A 17637-nucleotide genomic window follows, 5' to 3' on the forward strand; every position below is an offset into this window, starting at 1 on the left:
TTCCGCACCAGACGGGATCCCGCCCACAGGACTCGCCAAGCTTTGGTATGTCCCATCCTGGACGCTCGTAGCAGCTCTATGGAGAAGGGGCGTTGGTTCTTACCTGATACGCTTCTTCTCGTAGAGCTGCGTAGAGCGTCCAGCCCCACCCATTTACCCGTCTGGTGGGGAATCTCGTTTCGGCCAATAGGTTAGTCTTTAGTTAGGATGAGAGTAGGGTCTTCCTTCTCGTCTTCGCAAAACCGGGGAACGCTAAGAGGACCACGTGATGGGGAGGAGCGTTCCTCAATTTCAAGCTCAGCCTGTGAGAGCCGAGACTGGAGCACCTCCCATCCTGGACGCTCTACGCAGCTCTACGAGAAGAAGCGTATCAGGTAAGAACCAACGCCCCTTTAGCTTGTTTACATGTTCGATGTCATAATCAGGTGCTCTGTAACATAGTAAGAATCAAATTGTGATATTTAAGGATAGTTCACAGATGATGGTCTCAGGAAGAGCAAGCTCCTGGGTAACTTGGATGATTTTTAGATGTAAGGACTTTTTATAGAAGATAGCAACACCACCTCCTCTACGAATTTCACGATCTGATCGGTAAACATGATAGTCTCTTACTGTGGTAATGGAGTCAGGGAGAGATGCGTTGAGCCATGTTTCACAGACAAATATAATGTCGAATTTAGCCATATTTAGTAGGAGGAAAAATTCAGGTATTTTATTCGCGAGGCTTCTTGCATTGAGTAGCTTGCATTTAAGGCCAGCAGTAGTTGGAATTGAGGTAGTTAGGGGCGTGCGTGCCTAGTCTTGGGTGATGGTGGATTGGTGGTTGAAGGTTAAAGCTGGGTTGCGGGATGTGTGACTTACTTTTGATACAGTCAGCATGGTAGTCAATGTACAGGTCCTTCTCTCCATTGTCTAGATGTTTTTTGAGTTCAGTGCGGGGTACACGGGAGCGGGCATGTTGCTATATTGTTTGGTCAGGGTGACAAGGGAGGTTTTTATGGTTGGTGTTGGTTTGGGTGAGTGAATTTATAGTGTAAATGAATTTACGTTTGCTTGATTCATTTTTGCAAATGACCCTGCAGAAGCGTGGGTCCACAGAGCCGTCTCTGTTTTTAAGCTCTTGGCCAATGCGGGAAATGTCAAGTATTTCATCAGGGGAGATGGTTGATGCTTGATAATCACTGATGATGTTTCGGACAGTTGTGATGTCATCATTATCATTGATGTCCTCTAGACCAAATAAGATGGCATTTGGACGTTTCCGTTCACGCTCAACAGCTTCTCTGATGAGGATTGGGATATCAATATTTGTCTGGGTTATGTTTTTTTGTGGATTGGGTTGTGGATTGGGTTGTGGTTGTTGGGTAGAGATGTGGTTTGTAGCTATTGGATGTTCAGGTTTTTGCATTGTGTCTTTTTTTTCCGAGGTTGGATAATCTTTCTTTTAAGGCGTCCAGGGCTGCTACTATGGTGTCAAGGGATGTTAATCGTGTTTCAATGGTATCAACTCTTTCCAACAGATCCAGTTTGGGTCTGCATGATTTGCAGAGATATGGAAACTCATTGCATGATTCTAGGTATTGAATCATTTGCTCGGATAATCCCAAGCAGTCATGATGAGCGTATTTGTTACACAGAGAACATTTGATGGAGTTTTCATTATCCTTTAGAGTTTTGTAGCATTTAAGGCATATGCAGGAGTCTTGTGGTTCATTGGTGGGGATTAATTTCTCTTTAGGTTGTGGTTTGGCATTGGATTTTTTTCTTGGCATGGTAGGTTTGTTAAGATAGTACATTGATTGAATTAATTAATGGAACAATTTTGGGTAATCAATATAGCCAATATTACACCAATCAATCAATTGCAGTAATCTCTCTAGTCAGATAATTTTCCTAAGCAACAATCAGCCTAATCAATTAATTACACTAATCACTAATCAGTTAATTACACTAATCATTAGTCACACTGTTCAATTAAATTCACTAAATCACTGATTTTACTAATCAATTAAATTACATGAATCTTGATCTTTTAAACTAGTCAGTAATCACACTATTTGCACTAAACACTCTAATCACACTAATCAATTAAAACAATAAATCAATTAAACCATTAATAAAATATTTTATAGAAATGATTATCTAATCATTGATATAGGTGATGAGGTAGAAAAGTTGTAAGTTTTGAGGTAATGAATTAATGGGTGTTTGATTAAAGTAATGAAGTAGTATTGAGAGTCTGCAAGGAAAGGGTTGTTTGTTTTACTAGCAGCTGTGATAGACTGGGTGAGAATAATTTATTGCTCTGATTGCTGCTGCTATTACTCTGTAAACAAAAGGCTGTAACAAGATGTTCAAAGCACGCTGGGTTTTTGAAAGAGAGCAAAACTCGCTGAATTAAACACTTTAACTACAATCAATATGTCTCTGAATAAGATTGTTTTGCAATAGTTTCCTAAAGTTCTTCAAGTTGAGTAGTACTAAAAATACAGTCCAGAAATTTGGGTTAACTAATCCAATCCGTCCTTTACTTTTAACATTACTTCTAGTTGCAATACCTTTTTTTTTTTAACTAAAGGTGACATCACTCCAGATTGTTAATCACAGTTATTTTCTTCCTTTGAGTCCCACTTTCCAAGGAAAATTCCACTACAGAAATTGGAGTGATTCTTACCAAGACTAAGCACGCTGTTACAAGATCTTTCCTTTCTTTTTCACTTCTGTCTCAGCTGCCTTACTGGTTTTGATTTAGCCATGCTGGCAATTCTCTTTTTAGTTCGGATGGAGGGGTTTTCTTCAGGTCAGTCAAGGAGACTCTCCTCTCCTCTTGACCACCGGAGTTGTTTAATTTAAGCATTACTGTTTAAAGAGATCGCAAGAGTCCTCCCAATCTCATGTTACCTCTTGACAATGTTCCCGGAGGGAAAGATGAGGCTTCTGCTGCTTAATAATTAGACGCTGCTGTTTTGTATCCGTATATCACATATAGGAATTAGGAGTGGGGAATATTTCCTTGGAGCAAGCAACTGAGATCTGGAGAATTTGTGAAAGGCGTAATGATATTTCAGGTTGTGTGAACATTTCAGTTGTCTTTAGCTTATTAACAAGTGCTTTGGCTCTCATTTTAAGCATTTAGGCTTGATGGTGATAATCTTTATGGCTCTTTGTAAACAGAGCTGGGAAGTTAAAGAGCAAAAAAATGAACAAGATTCATAAGGTTTGCCTGTACAGTGTGTTGGTGGTAGTAGCGACAGTTGTGCTATGGTGTCTAATTCAAACCCTTGAATAGCCTATCCAGTACCTCTGAATTAACTTGGTAGATGGATGAGTTGAAGGTGAAAAAGTTCCAGGTTTAATTTCTCAATAATTTATGCACTTATTTGATGAGCATAGTTGGAACTGGAAATATTGAGCTTTTTTTCCCACAGAAAAGAGCAACTTTCTGACATGATAAGAGGAACAAGTAGTAGTTTTGTTTTCTCTTGAAGATCCTTGTTTCTTTGCCATCTATAATTACAAAATATGTATCATGTTCTTCATGAGTTTGTTTTGTGCAGTGTTTGATGTTGAAGAGCAGGAAGTTGCTTCTTTACATCTTACTAGCAATGAGCATAAACCATTGGTTCTGCTTGCCCTGCACAGTTTAATCACAATTTACTTTCCTTACAAATATTATACCTTACATATTTATTGGAATATATGTTATATATTGGATCATAATGCCATCTACATTTATTCAGAAATCCAGAGGAAACCACATTGTTTCCAGGAAAAAAGAAACATCAGCGTCTAGAATTTAGATTGCTTGCTTAATTTGTAAAATCCATGATTTGTCTTTTCTGACCTGGATGTCATTTTGTTTTCAAATGGATTGAACTGGCATCTCCTATTGCAAAGCAGCAAGGACTGTGAATTGAAGTGATACATTGAAATTTGGAATAAAACACATTTGGATTTTTAGATTTTTAATGTACTTTTCAACTCACTTTAAATAAAACAGGCATAGATAAATTTAGTTTCATTTAATAGGATTTATACATACAGTATTGGGCAATACATAAGATGGCAAAAGTTTTAGATACAGTTTAGAACAGGGGTCACCAACCTTTTGGACCTCAGGGACCACCAAACTCATAATTTTAAATCCCGCGAACCAGAGACCCTGGGAAAATCCCCAAAAAAGTCTGCAGGAAAATTCCCCACACTGTTTTCCTACCGATCGATCAATTTTTATGTGGGATCGCAGGATACTGTCTCCAGCTCTGTTCTCAGGGGGGGAGAGAGGGGTGAGGGAGGGAGAGAGAGAGACTTTGGCTTCATGCAAGGAAAGCAGCAGAAGTCTTTCTTTCTCTCCCCCCAAACTCCACCAGAAATGAGTCTTTGTGAGACTTGTCACACCGGTGCAGCCGGTGCAGGATGCCTTACAGGGTCCCAAAGATTCATTTCTGGAGAAGTTTGGGGGACAGAAAGAAAGACTTTTGCTGCTTTCCTTGCATGGAGACAAAGCAGAAGAAAGAAGTGGAAAGAAGCAGCCCGGTGGCCAGGTGAGGTGCATGGGGTGAGTGGGGCAAGTTCCCCCCACTGCCCTTTCCCCACTGCCCTCACTACCTCGTGTTGTTCACAATGCAAGTGACGCAAGCCTTATGTTCCCGCACAGCCTGGATTAATTGCTTTGGGGGTGACATTTCTCTGAGGACCATGAAAATTTTCTCATGGACCACCAGTGGTCCCGGCCCACTGGTTGGTGACCACTGGTTTAGAAAGCAATTTGGGTACCAATTTTCAGAGACTAAGATTTGGTCCCAATGGAAATTAGGATCCCCACAAACATGCATAGCATGATTACTTTCCTATTTATATGAATAATTATTGTAATCTTATTTATTTCAGTCAAAGAATAATTAGACTAACAGTATCGGTAGAATTATAACCTGTGAAATGTAGAAACTGGAAACTGGTAGAATAAAGCACAGATGAAAAAATGCTTTAATGAGACATTTGAAGAAATGTTAGATAGTTTTAGATTTCTCAACTAGAAGCTCTTCACATCCATATTTACAGATCCATGCTTTCTCAACTTCTTAATGATCTCTTAATGATTTTACGCACAAATCACTCAAGCAAATAGTTGTTAAGGAAAATCCTGGAAAATGTGTAAGAATTTTCCAATTTGCATCATATCTTTACAGTGTGTTGAGGTTAGTTGGATGATTGATTGGTATGGTTAATTGATTGATTGAAAGTTTTTGAGGGAATGTCAAGTCCAATTTCAAAAACATTCAAAGTCAGGTTGCATGTAGGAATACAAACTGGTATACAAAATATCCTGTGTAGTGAAGTACCATTTTCAGCGTATCACTAAGTAGCTAATGCCTATTTTTATTTATTCATTTATTTTTTAGTTTGTTTATTATATCTCTTAACTATCCATCTCCCTCTAAGAGGATCTCTTGCAGTGTATAATATAATCAATAAAACTAACATTAAAATCTTTGATTATCACAGTCAGAATGTGTTTTTTTAAATTTTTGATAGTGCTGTAAACTGTATCAATCTAGAATCAGAAGAAAAAAGAAAGAAAGAAAGAAAGAAAGAAAGAAAGAAAGAAAGAAAGAAAGAAAGAAAGAAAGAGGGGAGGGAGGGAGGATAGGAGCGGAGTGAAAGGAGGGGAGAGAGAGAGAAAGAAAAAGAAAGAGAAAAAAAGAGAAGAGAAAAAATGGTAGGTTTCATTTTGCATTTGGTTGAAATAGGTTACTAAGTTGCAATAGCTTATAACTGTTTCTATTTCTGGGGTTTTTTTTTCTGTGCTATATCCTGTTATTTTCAAACTGTAACACTTACGTTGTAGTTTCAGTAGCAGAATAAACACTCGAATTGTTTTCACTGTTACCTAAAATTCCACAGAACACATTTTTGTCTGCTGATCACATTATTAGTTTTAAGTTGTCCAATTGATCATGGAGAAGCTCATATATAAAATACTTCACTTGATACATTTGTTCTACAGTAACTGGTAGGTAAAGATTTGATTGTTATATGAACTATAGTATACACCTAGATAAGCTTGATCCGATACTGCCTTTTGTTTATTCTGTAGCTAAGTACCATTAACATAAGGTTTTCTTAGATCTTCATCACTGATTTGGTTTTGTAACTAAAATTCAGTGTAGTCTTGGGTGCAGGTATTATTTCCAAATTAATTCCTTAGTTAGCAGGATTATAAAAGCAGATATTAAGGGACGTGCATAAGTACAGAAGTACAGCATTATAACTCACTGCTTACACAGCTTTACAGATGTTTTTTCTTACTAAATAATGTTCAAGTCTAAATAAACTTCTTATTATTAGCTTTATATACCTTTATCCAGTTTCAGATATCCTTAACTGCTGAATAGATCATGTTAGTAATGGATTCCTAGGTCCTTCTTAAAGAGAATCCATGCCCTTGGAAGACTTGAACATCTGCATCAGTTACAGCACTCACTAAACTAGGATGCCTTAGCAGAAATAACCCATTCCTTTACTGTTGCAATATGAAAGTCCAATATTGTGGGGTCCAAGGATGGCCTCTTGAGAAGGTCATGTAGCACTGCCCCTTCAGGACAGATGGTAGCACTTCCTCCAGCACAGAGGCATTAATCATTGCTTGGACCTAACCACATGGGGAATGGATCCAGAACACCAGTGGCCAGGCTCATGGCCCCAAGGACTATGCGCACTTCAAACTCCTCTCGGATAACAAGATGCAGATGTGTCTGTCATCTCCAAAGGGTCTGCCCTGCCAGAATCCAAGCCCAAGCAAAGTCAAGCGACTTCATCTAGCAGATGCTGAGAATATTCCTCACAAAAACCCCTGTGGTTCCTTCTTATTCAGAGGGACCTGGTTACTTTAAACAGGGCTGCCAATCAGCTACTTGCAGATGCAATAAGGATGAAGAAATAATTTTGCTTTACCTCTTTTTTTGCCACATACACTGTCCCACTCTCTCGCACACATGCACATATAACTGTGGTTTAGTAGGTTTATTAATATTCCCTGGCAATTCCCTTCACCAAAACCCCAGAACTGGTCCAATTAATTCCTGCAAAAGCAGACCAATTGTAGCCCACAGAGCAATGGCCAGGGTGTCCACAAGGCACTTAAAAGTTTCCCTGTCAAAATAAACCAGGCAAAATTAGATCCACAATACCAGAGGGTTCACGCAGCAAGTAAAGTCCAGGTATAGTGTCAGCCCAAAGTGAGGCAAGAATCACAATGACCAGAAAACACACAGCTAGGAAATGAACATGTTGTTTCCAGCATCACCTCCATCTGTCTGTTGTGCTAAATAGCCAGCATCTGGTGCAGCCCTTCAAGAAGGACAAGGCTTCCTCTTCACAAGTAATCTGGATAGCCTTCTCTGGTCCTGCCTTTTCTCTGTCCTAGATGTGCAGGTGCGTTTGTTTAGTCAAATTTCCTGGGTTGTAACATTCCTTGAACCATGAACTAGCTACATAACCACATCTAGGTGTTGTGTTCTGCAAGCACAACTAATATGGTAATTCCCTTGCATTATCCATCCCTTTGTTTTCCAAAGAAATGAAGGTGAAAGTGGAAAGTGCCTGCTGTCCCTTAGTGGCTAATCCAGGCCAGCTTTTCATATTTTAACATTTTAAGTATATTCATGTATGTGTGTGAGATGACTGAAATAGAAAATGTTTTACATCTTAACTGTGAAAATAAACTATCTAGGCACAAATGTGAAACTCGCTGTATCATGTTGCTGTCATGTGACATTTTGCACCATTTTCCCCATTCATGGATCTGGGGTGGGCATGGCCTGCACATACCATATCCAGCCCACAGGTCACCATTTGACACCCCCTGAGCTAGACCATCCTTCTATAACCTGTAAATTGTACATTGCATATGCCCAGAGTTGGCTTGCTGCCAGAATTCCAGCAATCGCCCTAATTAAATCATGATTCTCAAGCCAAACTTCAAAAAACTTACAATCACATGTGGTCCTGTTCCCCCCCACCCGGGTGTCTCATAAACCAGATTCTCCAATTAAGCACATTCATGGGCTATGTGTCATCAATCACGTTCTCCAATTAAATATATTTGTGAGCAAAAGCTCCGGTAGTTTAGTTACAATCTTTTAAAGATAAGTGTTGGAATGTACTTTCGATTTCAAACTGCTGCACTGCTCTTCCAGATTTTCTCCTCACCCCTCTTTTTTAAGGCAGCTACTAAAACAGGCATAGGAATGTTTTATGAGTTGATACCTGGCATTACAAGTCATTCTGTTGCCAGAAGAATCTGAAAATGTAATGCAACACATTTAGAAGGCTCCAGGTTGAGGAGAGTTCTTTAAACCAGCAGTTGCCAACTGGTGCACCACAGAAGAAATGGCCCCCAAAAGCAATTAATCTGGGCTGCACAGGAAAACAAAGCTGCTCTGCCCACGTGCCCCCCCCCCCATATCTTTCGGGCAGAGCAAAACTCACTGACTGAGAAGACCCAGGAAGAAAAGCAGCAGCTGCTGCTCATGCTTCTGCCGGATGGCTGCAGCAACCATTGCCTCCAGGTGGTGGGGGAGGGTGGAAGGAAGAGAGAAAGAGAAGGGAGCGATCCAACGCTGCTGGGGAATTAAATCCAGGGGTGGGGGGGGGGGAATTTGCATGGCTTGACTGCTGCAAAGTGACCTGTATCAGGAAAATGTTTGATAGAACTGTGCATTCAAATGTTTGTCCTGTAATGACTGGAATGAAAATGGAATGGAAATGGTATTTCATGCTTGCTGACAAACTTTCATAAGTGTGAAAGTATAGGGGGAAAAAATACTAGATACACATTACTCTTAACAAAGACAAAACACAAGGACTTTGGATCCCCCACAAACCCAAAGGATGAGAGAGGCCCTTCCTTTCCCTTCGCCCTGCCCCACAGTTTCTTATTTCAAACTTATTTCAAACAAGCAGGAATAAATATCACACAAAAAATGTGTAATGTTTAAATGTTTCAATATTTTGTAATAATTGCACTAAATGTTTTGTTATGATTAAGCTTTTGTGATTTTGTTATAATTAAATAAGCATATATATGGTATTCAGCTTTGTTCGGGTATTTTCCCACGTCGTTGTAGTTGTGCTTTAAAAGTTGTAGCAATGTTTCGGCAGAATCTCCTCTGCCATCATCAGGCTTCTGTGTAGGGTTTGTCTGTGAGTCAGACTTTCACAGCTGTTTCAGTTTTAAATTTGGTGCTAGCCTACTGTTGTGCCGGAATGTTTTTTTCTTCATCCTGATTGGTTGGGAGTCTTGGTCTGTGTTTATTGATTTTGGAGTTTTCTGTGTTCTGCTTGATTGGTGTTTCTAATATCTTCTGTCTGTTTTGTAGCTTTTTTTTTTGTCTTCATTTGCTGGCAACATTGTGTTCCTATATTGGAGGCTTTTAGTGTGGCTTGGCTCCGAGTAAACAGAAGGCTATCATTTATTAGGAAGCTAGGTTTCATCTGGGTGCCTGGTTGGGGTGTGTTTGAGCTGGAGTCTGTTTGTGCCCAGGTGTTTGCCTGGCTTGTGGTGTGGAGATTTTTTTGTTTGAGAGTGCAGGCTTCCAAATAATTGACAGTCTGGTGGAGTCATCTCTTCTATTCATGCTTTCAGGTCTTTTTTCAATCTCTATGGCTTCTCTGATAATTCTGTAGCTAGGTTTTCTATGGTGGCTAGGGTTTTGATGCCATTGAAGTTGATGCTATGACCTGTGGCTTTCATGTGTTGGACTAGTGAGAAAGTGTGTTCCAGCTTTTTTACGGCATTTTTGTGTTCATCCAGGTGACTTCCAGCAACTGAATTGTCACAATTTTTTCTCCAGTTAGCAAACCGTTTTTCTCCAAAAGGTTCAGCATCCTTCTGCATTAGTATGACTCTGGGATTCTATATAACACAGGGCAGTGAATTTCTTTTACAGGTAAGAAAGCTGACTAAGTAACTGTGTGAATTATAGTCCTGCACATTTGAAATTCATCTAGTTTTAAATGTGTGGAGAATAACTAAAGTAGCTACAGTAACTACAGTGTAATGGGAAAATTACTCAAATGAATTAGTTATTATCAACTTTTTTCCTGAATTTTTGAATTTTTTACTGTTGTGGAACAAATTATTCTATACTAGAGTCACAAGAATACATCTTTCCTCCTTATTACTAAAAAAAGTAATAAATAGTAAGTGGAGAAAAATATTTTGGTTACAATTGTTGTCACACTGTTTTTTGAATAACTATTTAAAGAAACAAAAACAAGGGTAATTTTTAATTTGGAAACTCTAAAAAGACCAGCATCTGCTTGTTTTCCATTCTGAAAGTTTCTAGACAGGGGTCTGAATTAATTATCCTCTTAAAATCTTCTTATGTAATGATTTCTTCTTTAGCGAAACTTAAAATGTCATGGAAAAAAACAAGCAGTATTAGTACATTATGATGGATTTCAAATATGGGTGCTTTTTTTTTCTGAGTGGTTCCATTGGTTATGTCTGGGACTACTTGCCAGCATGTAAGTTTAAGTATGCTAATCTATCTTATCTATCTATCTTTCTTCCTTCCTTCCTTCCTTCCTTCCTTCCTTCCTTCCTTCCTTCCTTCCTTCCTTCCACCAGAGCAATTTTCCTTTTTCCAACTGAACACTGTAATTAGGTCTAGTTTTTAATGAAGATACAGCAAGAATGTTATTTTTCAGTTTTCACTGCTTTCATAGTGCTTTCATACAGTGTTGTTTTTGAAAGGGCCTTCTTTTAGATAAAATGCTACATTAATCATTATTACATTGTTCTTTTGTCTTCCTTGTGAAACTTAATTAGAACATATTATTCCTGTTTCTTCCCAACCAGTTTTGCAAAGTTATTTAAGTTGAAAGGCCAAGAATTCATCTGGTGGACTTCAGGGTTGAATGAGATTTTGATAGCCAAAGCAAGCTCAACATGTTTGATATGGGTTCTGTAGAGACACAGAGTTTGGGGAACATAGAGAGACTATTTGTTTTTGTTGTTTAACTAGGACATATAAGCGTTCTAGGGCTATATTTTCCATCAGATTCCCAGCCTGGTGAATGCATGCTATCAGTTTTTAGCAAACGTGGCCAGAGACAGCTGTGAGGACTAAAAAAAAAGACTTAGGGGCCATTTGTTGTCTTCCCTAACAACTGTTTCATACCTGCAGATTTTGTTTTCCTTCCCCAAATGTTGGTCTTGCAATGACTAAGCAGGATTCCTGCATTTATAAACTAGAATGTTAACAAATCATGGATAAGCCCCAAACTCCTTCCTTTCTATCTTATTTCATTTTTTATACAACCAGTGAGGAATAGCTTTACATAATGCCAAAAATTGGAATTATGATTGAGCAGGTAAGAAAGTCTGGATTGTAAATAAACGCTAAACAAGAGTTTAAATTATTGGTTTAAGAACACTTGGTTATTTGAGTGTACTAAATTGTAATTGAAGGTCTGGATATAAAGTTAGCCATTTCTTATTTAATAATGTGCTTTTGTGAAAGAAAGAAAACTCAGCCATGGACATGTCCCAGATCACCAGTGGCCCATCCTTCACCATCAAGGCAGTGACAGCTGATGTAGGTTGTTATCACTCCCCTGCCATGGTCAAGGGGATCATCAGCCCAAGCCAGCATCATCTTAAGACCTTGATGTCTTATGACTTGCCTCATGACAATAGGGTAGCACAGCATCAGTACTTTCCTATTCTTAATACAGCTGCAGATTCTACTCTTAATCCAGTAACTCTGTTCTGAATGATATAAAATAGGGGTGTCGAACTTACCTCATCATGTGACATATTGTTAGGAATAACATAGGTTGCCTAACGTAGTTTGGGTAAAATAATATATATAAACTATGATTGTAAGTTTAAGTGTGTGTCACTTTAAAACTGCAAAGCATGTAATTTGGGGTGCGGTGTGAAACCACCATAAGAGGGAGCAAGAGAACCTGATTGATTGCTGACGATTCACTGACAATTACTGGATTGCATGGATTGATGGTTTGTTAACTGCGTGTTTCCCCTACTGCTGAGTTGCTGAAGGAAGAGAGGAGTTTTGACTTCTTCATATCTCTACTGCAAGGAGATATATTACTGGACTGATATTTGTAAGTTTACTGACCTCTCTTTTTCGACACTGGAATTTGCAACTGAATAATCCCTGGACGGACTGGACTAGTGAATGATATATGGACTGTTTTTGACTATGATATAACTCTTATTGGAATAAACTATTTAATTAGCACTGTGTATCTGTTTTACTGAGTGTAAGCTACAAAAACGTTTATCTCACATATTTTGCCTGCCTGACTGACTGCTGTGCAGATTCTGCTAGGGTGTATCCCTAACACATATCATGACTTTTCCCCCCTTCACTAAACCGGGCATGGGCATGGCCAACACATGACGCATCCGGCGCATGGGCAGCAAGTTTGACAGCCCTGATGTAGAGTCTGTTAAGGAGAGGCTTGGGAAGTGAGGATGCAGTTTTTCTCACAGTGCTCCCTTTGTTCCCCCTCTCCCCAGCAAAGTGACAGGCAGTTCCATGGGTCAGCCAAAGAGAAGGAGAAGCGATTGGCAGTGCTTCTGCCAGCTTCCCACAAGCAATGTCAGTGGCAGAAAGTTGGAAGTCGCTCCCACTTCCACTGCCTTTTTGCCCACCTGTGATCATTCTCTGTTCTAATAAGGAAATACCTCTGAGAGTAGATCATGGGTCGTTTAGTACTTAATGAAATCAGGAAGTGCTCATATCATTCTAGCTAGGGAACATTTCGTGCTTAAACCTTTTCAGCAGATGGTTGGCCACTCTTGCTTTGAAAACATATGTGGAAAAGTTTTCTATATTTAAGTAAAGGATTTCATTGCAAAACCAGTCTCCATTTCTAGCAGCTGATTGTGTACAATTGTTTCCACCTACATTTCAGTTTGATTGTTCAGAATGAAATCTTCTTTGAACTTGATGGCTTTTGCTAAAGTCCTGAATAGATTTTCTTAACTGAACACATCTAATTGTCTTAAAAGACAACTGCATACTTCTACACTGTGTAAGTAATGGCTTCCAGCACTAATTAGAATCCTTTGCTCTGGTTCAAAGATAGATATATATAAAAAAGAGTAAACATTTTAAATGGTTGTATCATTTGTAGGAATTGTGAATATTTCTGGAATGAAAATCAATGAATTCTAATCTGAATAAAAAAGCTTTAAGATGCTTTTTAATTGCAATAAATAATGCAATAAATAAATTTAGTCTTTAGCATTTAAAAGCTAGCTTTAAATGGAGATTAACTTATCCCTGTAAAATCTTGCAATTTTTATACTTATATGTGATCTTGCCAAGTAGTATTTTATGGTATGTAACAGTGTTTGTCATAACACTATTTTTGATATGTCATGTATTTACTCTTAGAGCTGTAAAAATGATGTAAAACAACATAGAACATAAATTATGATAATGATGTTGCTTTGCAGATTTTTTTTTCAGTCTAAATCATAGTTTTAGGTCGTGGTTGAAAGATTGTATATTATTAATACATATATCACCAATAATGGGTCTCTTTGCATGAAATTGGAGCTTCCAGAATCTCCAGTTACTATAGCCAGCCACATTGGCTGGAGTATGAGCATTGTAATCAGACATATCTGTGATATGGTATATTGGATAAGGCAGGTTTAGGGCATTCCTATTATAATGAGTATAATACATGATAGTAGGTTATCTCAGTTTCTGGGAAGTTTAATAGTAGTGTTGAGGTCTTCCACAGTTACCAGACTAGCCCAGATTAAAGCAATTACTGCAATGATATGCCACTAATATGATTTTTTTAAAAGAACATTGCAAAGTTTAGAACATTTCAGTCTTATATTCATGTATTGCATTTTTGGAAGTGCTTACTGGATTTCTATTTCTTATGCTTCATGGTAATGGCAAATTAAAGGGTAAACTAGACTTCTTCCATTAGGGTTTCCAAAACACTGGTTTCATCTTGCTTTTCAGATTATCATTTTGTCTCCAAATCAAATTGCAAATTCCTCTTTTCTCCTTGGGTCTTCTATAACATTTGATATCTTCTATTTGAGGAATGAAGCAATGATTCTCTATGCAAATGCTGTGAATTGCAAGAATTACTTCTTAATCTTTTCTGTTGATTTTGGATTACCTAATCTACATGCAGGTATGTGATTGCTTCATCCCCTTCATTAGCATAAAGTTAACAGCTTAAGGGTTTCAACATAGCATTATTTTGCTCAGTTAGTTATTGGAGTGGCCACTAAACAAGCTTTTTAAAAGATACGCTGATGCTATTTTGTTATTTTGGATAATTATTTAATATCACTACCAGAGTTTATAGTATATAGCTGTGCAGCAATATATAGTTTATTCAAGGTATGCTATGCATTAGAAATCTAATTTCTCTTGGATCAAAAATGATTATGGATTACTGTAAGAAATTGGGATTTGTTTAGATTGTATGCAATCTGTTCAGGTTGTGTAGAATGTTGAAGATTACATTTTTCTTGAAAATAGTACAATATGTTGAATTTGTGTCTAAATGTATAGATATTGTCATGACCCAGTGGAGACTGACTCTGAGGAAGAGGAGGAACAGCCAACAGGGAGTGGGAGTGTGGCTCCAGAGGTGGTGAAGGAGGCTGGGGAAGGGCAGAGGCCGGCTGAGCAATCAGAGGAGGATCCAGGCCCATCCTCTATCCATCCTAGGTCACATAAGGAGGAGAGGATCAGGGAAAAGTGAGGTCTACTCAGGAGGAGATTACCATGATCCTCCTCATGGCTTACAGCTGGGAGCTATGTATATAAGTTTGTAACTGCACAGTCAGAATTGCTGGAGTCAAAGTTTAATGTTTGCTTTGAAAGAGGTTTATCTTTGCTGGCGTTCTTCCCATGGACTCTCCTCGGTTATTTTCCTGGAATGTATGATTAGTTATCTTGGCTTGCTTCAGAACTCTCATCAATGCGGTTTGTTTTGGTTTTCTTTTTGCCTCATTATTTACTTTTGTGACTTTAAACTGTGCCTAATAAAACAGTGAAGTTAAGTTGAAGGCATTACCAGACTTTAATATATGTTTTGGGTTATTTTGAGAGACTACGGGTCATCACAGATATTGAACTACTTATAAATCAATGGTTTAGATTACCTTTGAGTCTTTGGAGTGAATATGCTATAATTAAAATGCATATAACCTCAATGGATGTATGTCTTCAGATCCAGATGTTTGTCATATTTAGTTCTGGATGGGTTTGTATTATTTGAGATAGACCCTGTGCGTAATCTGGGATTTTTTTCTAGACACATGACTCCTGCTCAAGAGATAGAGAAAACATTCCAAATCTATCTCATCTTCTTCACCAGACTTATAAATTGCCAGGTCCACTTGGGAGCAAGTGAGGGAGGAGTGATACCCTCTGTTATGGTTCGAATGATTTCCTTGGCCATCTTTTTGAGCAGGAGCAAGGGTATGTGGTAGAGTGATTCTTATGGAGAAATTCTTATGGTCTAGAAACTCTGGCCTTGAGGGAAAAAGTGGAAGAGTTTAAAAGGCTGCACAGCACTGAGAAAGCATAACATTTGAGAAACTTTTAAGAAACAGCCTCACCTAGTTGGAGATCAAACAGGTTCCTGACAAGCCTATCTGACAACATTCCCGCCCAAAAGGTGGATGAGAAAACTAGAGGTCAGCTATGCTGGACTAGTAATAGAGATGAGATGATTGAGGGAGTGGAAGTTGTAGGAGAGTGAGAATGTCATATTAGAATTATAATGCAGTCACAGGTAAACAAGATAATAAAGGCCCAAACAAAAACAAGAGATTCCAGAAAAAAACAGCATGGTTGCATAGAGAGCTCTCAAACAAACTGAAGAAGAAAAAGGACAGCCTTGGTTGTTTATTCATGCCAGAAGCATCACAATTAAAATAAAGCATATTACATGATATACAATTAAAAAATATATTAAAATATATACACATTAAACAGGTTTTGTCCAGAAACTATCAACATTAATTGTGTTTTGTCACACTACCATAAGGTCCTCAAGTGTGTACCGATCAGGACACAGAGTATAGGTATTCATATGTGTTGTCTGCATGTCAAAACAGTCACAAAGGGCAGAAGACTCCATTTTTTGAAGTATCTCTGGATTTTGTTATGTCTCTGTGCAGTCTATTCAAAGATTTCCATTGCTTCCCAGCTTTTGCCAGACTCAGATGCCAGGTCTTCCATTGGTTCCACCCAGGTCCTCCATAAGTTCCACCCAGTATTGGTTCTTTGTAGATTTCTATAGGTCCGCTTTGCTTTTAAGTTCTTTGAAGTCTTCTGCCAACTTAAGGAAGCTTTTCCTAGATTTTAATCTCAGATGAATTGTTGTAGGCCATAGAGTATTGTCTAGATATTGATAATTTATGCCTCTCTGTGTATGTATATTGCTGCTTCTTTGCAAACAGCAGACAGGAAAATGCCAGCTAGATGGTAGATCTTATCTAGATGAGTAACTTGAAGGCATCCAATAATAATTCTGGTAGCTTCATACAGAGCAACATCTACTTTTCCAGCATGTGCTGATTTATATCAGACTAGACAGACTTATTTGTCTGCAGAATAGCAAAGAACTAAAGCTGTTATCTTAAAGACCTTTGGTTTGGAACATTGGGCGGGGCTCATTAATTTCCTGAGCATGTTATTTAATCCACCAATTTCAGTTTAGCGTTAGTTCACATATATTAGGGCCCTTTCTAGAGTGACCCCTACATACTTCGGGAAGTAGCAATGCTCCAGTAACATTCCTTTTCATAAAGTACAGCTTCCGAGCAGCCTGCTTATTGTAAAGATGGAAGGCATATACTTGAGTTTTTGTTCAATTTGGCCATAATTGGTTATCACAATATCATTGATCCAGCTCTACCAAAGCTTCAGATAAACATTGTTCAACCTCCTCAAATATTTTATCTGTACATCCATTGCTCGATCATTACAGGTGAGAATGAGCACCTCACTACATTTTGGATGCTTCTGGATTGAAAGGATCAACCAGTTATAAGTTGTTGCCCAGGGGACAGCCAAATGTATTAATAGCACACATTCTTCCAGGAGGCTCCTTTCATGTTTCCCATGAAAGGACATGAATATGAACATGAAAGGACAGGTATGGAAAAAAATGGCAAGAGGGGCATGTAACTAGAACAGAATATCAGCAAATAGCCCAAATCTGTAATGACAGAGTCAGGAAGATTAAGGCTCAAAATGAACCAAGACTTGCAATAAATGTCAAAAATAACAAAACAGCTTTTTCAGCATGTAAGGAACAAAAACAAAGTTTAGGAAATGATTGATCCACTAGTGGCAAGGAAGTGGTGGGCAGCAGGCAAAAGCAGAAGTGCTTAATTCCTTCTTTGCATCAATAGGAACAGCATCAAGATCATAGGAAGTGATAGTACCAATCTATACTTCATTAGGGAGGCCACAATAGGAATATTGTGTCCAGTTCTAGTCACCATGATACAGAAAAAATGTTTACACTCTACAAAGAGTGCAGAGAGGAACCTATCGGAGATGATAAGGAGTCTGGGGATTTAAATAAATAATACAAAAACAG

The 17637-nt window shown here is 38.4% G+C and overlaps 1 protein-coding gene across 2 annotated transcripts in view; it reads left to right on the forward strand.

Moving 5' to 3' along the window:
* ST6GAL1 (ST6 beta-galactoside alpha-2,6-sialyltransferase 1) overlaps window positions 1-17637 on the forward strand; it is a 66142-nt gene that overhangs the window by 19034 nt on the left and 29471 nt on the right. The gene's annotated exons all lie outside the window — the stretch shown is intronic.

Source organism: Pseudonaja textilis, chromosome 4, assembly GCF_049901715.1.
Source record: "Pseudonaja textilis isolate UNSWEBS1 chromosome 4, rPseTex1.2, whole genome shotgun sequence".
In the NCBI taxonomy this organism is placed as follows: domain Eukaryota; kingdom Metazoa; phylum Chordata; class Lepidosauria; order Squamata; family Elapidae; genus Pseudonaja; species Pseudonaja textilis.